The following is a 6166-nucleotide window of genomic DNA, read 5'->3' as shown; positions in this document are numbered from 1 at the left end:
GACGCGGAGGAGGGGCTCCAGCGGGGTGGGGTGGGGACCTCGCGCCCCGCGGGGGTCGCCGCGGGAGGTGGGGGGAGGGGAGCAGTGGCCGCGCGGGCTCGGCCCTCCCCGGGGGCGGGGCTCTAGGTCTGCCCCGCCCTTCCCCACCCCTCCCCCATGTCCTTTTCCACCCGCCCCCGCAGTAGGAAAGGGAGAGGGAGGGGGGGAAAAGGAAAGTGCTGTTCTGTGGAAAGGGGCGGAAGGAGGGGGAGAAAAAAAAAAGAAAAGGGAACAGAAAAATGGCCGTCAGCTGTCGGAGCGGTAGTGCAGCGGGCAGCTCCTAGGCGACCCGCCGCCCGCACGGCCGGACTCGAGAGAGCAGAGGCGACCGCGCGAGCTCGCGCTCCCGGCCGTTATCGCTGCACGCGGCTCCCCTCGAGACCGAGCCCGTGAGGCGGCGCAGGCGCAGATCGGGCTGTGGCGGCGGCGGCCGCGGGAGCAAGTCCCCCGCCCGGCTGTGCCGAGGGCGCGCAGGCCGCGAAGCCGGCGCTTTCATGCCCCAGGAAGGGGCTGTATCTGGGTGGCACTGAAGGTGGAGCGGGCGGCAGGTGAGTCTGCGGTGGAGGGCCTTTCGCGGAGGAACCCTGTGCCGCGCCACCGCGGGGCCCGCGCTGCGGTGTTGCGGAGGGCGCCAGGCAGGTAGCAACTCCGAGGGCTTAGTTCCGATGGCCAGCCTGCGCGGGGTCGCCAAGCAGGCGGAAAGTGGCCGGGGCTGGCGTTCCCGGCCTAGTTTCTCCGTGGTTTCCGGGGGCGGGGAGTCCCCGGAGCCTGCGGGGAGTGATGATGGGGGGAGAGGCCGCGCCAGTACGGGCCTCCGCGCGCCGCCCGCCCCGGCTCCTGAGAGCCACTTGCCAGGACGCGCGAGGGGTCTGGGCCCTGGGGACATCCTGGGAGACGGCCGTGTGGGAGGGGGCTGGGCGGGGAGGGGGCGGGGATTGGGTTAGAGTGGGTGGAGAGCGAGGGCTGGGGTCTGGCGAGAAGGGTCCAGAGACCGCGGCGGGAGACCTGGGGGCCCGAGCAGGTGTCGCAGGTGAATGGAGGGCATGTCCTCCTCTGCCTTACCGTGGCTGATCCTCAGGGCTTCCTTGTGGGAAATGACTTTTCGGAAGGCTGGTTCCATTAAACTCCGAGTGACTAAACACAAATAAAACCAACTAATGAGCGCCTAGCGCTGACTGGTGTAGAGAGCTGTAACTTTTCTGCACTGAGGATGCTGTCCTTTTTTTTCTTCTGCTGCTTCATGGACCTTTTTTCCCTTCCGTCGCATCAGAACAAATAAGGAATGACCCAGTTTTAAAGAGTACCGTCGTCCCATCCCTTTTTGTGTTTGTTTCACACGGGAAAATTTAGGCCAGTTACCGAAGTTAGTTGTGCAAATGTGAGGGTGTCATCTCCAGTAACGAACGAACCCTCAGCTGTCTGTGTGTTTTGCCTAAAAGAGATTGTCAAACATCGTAATCTGGGAATTTGATTTACTGAGACTGCTTAATTGTGTACAAACTCGTGTTAAGTCTTTTTCCCTAGACCTCTATTTGCGGTAGGAGTAGATCTTCCCTTCCGGTCTTCCGGTTTAGAAGGTGAGGGGTATAGTAAGACGGGGAAGAATATTAGCGCTAAGGCGCCAAGTTTTTAATGAATACTTGATTTGGGGGGAGCGTGTGTATTAAGCTATCCGAAATGAAGAGCATAGTTTATGATGTTCTTTGTACACGTAGGAGCAAAATCGGTATCAAAAGGAAAACTCTGAGCGTTAAAGAATGTCTGTCAGTTCTTGTTCAGTAATAATCATTAAAAAACACCATTATATTTTATTTTCTGCCCTGTTCTTTGCATTAATTACCGTTAAAAGGTTGGTAAACCGTCCTCTTGCTGTGAGGCTGGGGACTCAGAAATGAATTTAGATATGTATTAGTGAGGGTGAACTGCCTCGTATAGGCTTGTTTTGACTCATTTTTCTCATAATGGCAAACTGAATCCAAATTTTGCACTACATTGGTATCTCGTGTGGCCATTTTGTAAAATAGTTGATTTTAGTGAACCGGTAATATGCTAGTTGATTTTGGCCATACATAGTACCTCAGTGCACTACGGTTTTAGACTTGTTAATTTGGATAATAGATATGCGATGATGTTAGAAATATTGAAGTTGTATATTGGAGTAATTTATACTCTTCTATAATTTGTAAATGAGTGCATCCTGTTGTTGAGAGTAAACATAGTATTTTGTAGTAGAAACTTGAGTTTTCAGCTGAAGAAATTGGCAGTAGAGCTGGTGTGTGGAGACTTCTTAAAACGCAAATGTTTTAAATTACAAGGAACTGCAGTGATGTGTAGGCTGTGACAATTCGTGGAGCCAGACTTGGAAGATTATTTGGTTGAGGTGCTCTCTATAAAGAAACATATTACCTTCAGTAAAAGCTAGTTTGTAGCTATACACAAGGATTTAAATGATAAAGATACATAAAGGCACCTTTGCTCTTTGTATATCTTACAGTTAGTACCAAAACATCTCGTATTTTCTTTGGAGTTTCCTGCCAAGACAGTTACTGATTTTGCATTGGCTTTGCTGCTCATTTTGAACGTTAGTCTTACCCTTGCAACTTAAGTACAGGTTGTAAAGAAAAAGAAAGCTGCTGAGTCAGAGGCAGGTTGTCTCATTTGGTCTTTCTGATTTGCAGAAGGGAATTTCTGTTAGAATTTCAGTTTCCAATATAATATGCTTGCTGAAACTGAGATAGTAAGGGCAAATAAGCTTTCCTAATGCAAGAATTAAAATTTTATGTTCTGTCAGATATTGCCTCGAGTTTTATCTCCTCTTCAGATTGTCAGTTTGACAGACTTGTAGTAAATGGAATGCCTTGTTGGGATTGGAGATTGCTTTGTAAGGCTTAAAAGTTGGGGAAAGTTGTACATGTTACAGCTGGTGTAAACGTGTAGGGTTAGCATCAGATTGTAGGAAATTCCAAAATCAGATACATTTATTATTTGAAATTTAAAACAGTATTTTTTTGGGAAGAAATTAGGTAATTTATAAACTTAAAAATGTTTTCTACTTATGTCAGTACATAATAACAAATAAGTAAGTGTAGTAGAGCTTAATGTGCTACTTGAAAACTTTTTATTGGAAAAGAATATAACATGATTAAAGGAAATTCAAAAGGAAAAAATTTAATTCTCACCTATCTTACATTTTTCTTTATTCTTATTCTATTTGTATAATATATTAATATAATGTACTAATCCTGTCCATACTTGTATATAATTCTGTGGTTAATAATCCTACAATTGTCTTTTTTTTATTTTTAAAGACTTTTTATTTATTTGAGATAGAGCATGCCCGGGAGCAGGGATGCAGGGCAGAGGGAGAGGGTGAGGGAGAAGCAGACTCCCTGCAGAGCAGGGAGCCTGAGACTCCGGGCTGGATCCCAGGACCCTGAGATCATGGCCTGAGCCAAAGGGAGACACTTAACCCACTGAGCCACACAGGCACCCCATATATAATTGTCTTTAAAAAAAAAAAGATTTAGAGTCTGCGTGTGCACATGGTAGGTGGGGGGCAGAGGGAGAGAATCTCAAGCAGACTCCCTGCAGAGCCCATTGTCTGGGGACTTGATCTCAGGACCTGGAGATGGTGCCCTGAGTTGAAATCCAGAGCCTGCCGCTTAACTGACTGAGCCATCTAGGCGCCCCATATAATTGTCTTTTTAAACATAACATGTTTTCCTTGGTGCTGTTACTTTATGGCTTTGTAATAGTCAAAAGTTTTGCTGTTTCATGGTGAATTTGACTATTTCTCTGTCTTTTAACATTTTTGTAGTTCCACTTTATTACTCTTAAAATAATATGATAATGAAATCATTTTGCTAATATGATAGTCCAAACCAAATTATTATTATTATTATTATTTTTAAAGATTTTATTTATTTGTCAGAAAGAGAGAGAGAGAGCACAAGCAGGGGGAGCAGCAGGCAGAGGGAGAAGCAGGCCTGATGCGGGACTCGATCCGAGGACCCTGGGATCATGACCTGAGCCAAAGGCAGCCGCTTAACCGACTGAGCCACCCAGGTGTCCCCAAACCAAATTATTTTTTAAACTTTTGAAAAATTAAACATTCTTTGAACTCTTTCATTTGTGGTGGATTATTAGGGCTCCTCTAATACAGTATTTAATTGAGAACAGAATTAAAGAAAGATGAAAAACTAGATATGCCTGTATGACTTGAATTCATTGAGAAGGTAGCATAATATAAATACATAATTCTCCCTGTTACTGATTTGCTATGTTTCTATGTTTATTAATTTTACTTTTAAAATATAGTAAGTAATAGTCTTAGAGTCTTAATTCTTTTTTTTTAAGATTTTTCTATTTGACAGAGAGAGACATGGTGAGAGAGGGAACACAAGCAGGGGGAGTGGGAGAGGGAGAAGCAGGCTTCCCGCAGAGCAGGGAGCCTGATGCGGGACTCGATCCTGGGACCCTGGGATCATGGCCTGAGCCGAAGGCAGACACTTATTGACCGAGCCACCCAGGCGCCCCAATTCTTTTTTTTTAAATTTTTATTGTTATGTTAATCACCATACATTACATCATTAGTTTTTGATGTAGTGTTCCATGATTCATTGTTTGTGCATAACACCCAGTGCTCCACGCAGAATGTGCTCTCTTTAATACCCGTCACCAGGCTAACCCGTCCCCCCACCCCCCTCCCCTCTAGAACCCTCAGTTTGTTTTTCAGAGTCCATCGTCTCTAATGGTTCGTCTCCCCCTCCAACTTACTCCCCTTCATTCTTCCCTTCCTGCTATCTTCTTTTTTTTTTCTTAACATGTATTGCATTATTTGTTTCAGAAGTACAGATCTGTGATTCATCAGGCTTGTACAATTCACAACGCTCACCATAGCACATACCCTCCCCAATGTCTATCACCCAGCCACCCCATCCCTCCCTCCCCCCACCACTCCAGCAACCCTCAGTTTGTTTCCTGAGATTAAGAATTCTTCATATCAGTGAGGTCATATGATACATGTCTTTCTCTGATTGACTTATTTCACTCAGCATCACACCCTCCAGTTCCATCCACGTCGTTGCAAATGGCAAGCTCTCATTCCTTTTGATGGCTGCATAATATTCCATTGTGTATATATACCACATCTTCTTTATCCATTCATCTGTCGATGGACATCTTGGCTCTTTCCACAGTTTCAGGTGCCCCAATTCTTAATTCTTAAAGTAATACTGTGGGGCATAAATGTTTCTCAGTGTAACTTACTTCAACCAGACCTAATATTTACAAATCTAGATTTACATAATCTTTTGACTTGTAGAAGAGTAATCTTAATAGGATTTTAAAAGTCTTTTTTTTTTAAGATTTTATTTATTTAAGAGAGAGAGAGAGAGAATGAGAGAGAGAACACGAGAGAGGGGAGGGTCAGAGGGAGAAGCAGACTCCCTGCTGAGCAGGGAGCCCAATGTGGGGCTCGATCCTGGGACTCCAGGATCATGACCTGAGCCAAAGGCAGTTGCTTAACCAACTGAGCCACCCAGGCGCCCCAGATTTTAAAAGTCTTTGAAATATTTTAAAGGACTCCTTGAATCTAGTTTTTTTATGGTATATATGCAGTTTATATATATCTTAATTTAGGGAAACTTAGATCCTAAAAGCATAAATGTTATGAGTCTCTTTAATTATGGAGAAAAGAATGTACTAAATAGGTACTGTGCTACCGGCTAGGGATAAAAAGATGAATAACATACAGTATGAATATTTAAAGTCTAGTAGGATTAACAGTCTTATAGATATGCATCACAACTACAACATGACAGATCTAAAATAGAGCAAACGTCTGTATAGAAGCAGAGGGAAGTCCCTAACTATTTTTGGTGTGGATTAGAGGTGGTGAATTCACATAGAAGGAGACATTTGATTTACAACTCAAAAGAATGATATGAAAAGGTACAAAGTAATGAAAACAGTGGATTTAATTAAAATGCAAATAATGTAGTATAGGTACACAGGTAGTTTTGAAGGGAAATAGAGACTAAGCTGGAGGGGAAAGCAGGGCTATGTCATGAAGGGTCTTAAAAGTCAAATAAGAAATTAAGACCATACCCTGTGGGGAACAGGAAAC

General features: G+C 44.6%; 1 protein-coding gene across 3 annotated transcripts in view; it reads left to right on the top strand.

Moving 5' to 3' along the window:
• Window positions 1–211: 211 nt before the first annotated feature.
• Window positions 212–6166, top strand: part of DENND4C (DENN domain containing 4C) — a 135611-nt gene continuing 129656 nt past the window's right edge. For all 3 annotated transcript variants that reach the window (XR_003523847.2, XM_027616650.2, XM_027616648.2), the window contains exon 1: window positions 212–587. The gene's annotated coding sequence lies outside the window, so the exon portion shown is untranslated. The remainder of the gene's footprint in view (window positions 588–6166) is intronic.

This window comes from Zalophus californianus, chromosome 13, assembly GCF_009762305.2.
Source record: "Zalophus californianus isolate mZalCal1 chromosome 13, mZalCal1.pri.v2, whole genome shotgun sequence".
Taxonomy (NCBI): Eukaryota; Metazoa; Chordata; class Mammalia; order Carnivora; family Otariidae; genus Zalophus; species Zalophus californianus.
The sequence above is the reverse complement of the archived record's forward strand: the minus strand, read 5'-3'. Positions and strand labels throughout refer to the sequence as shown.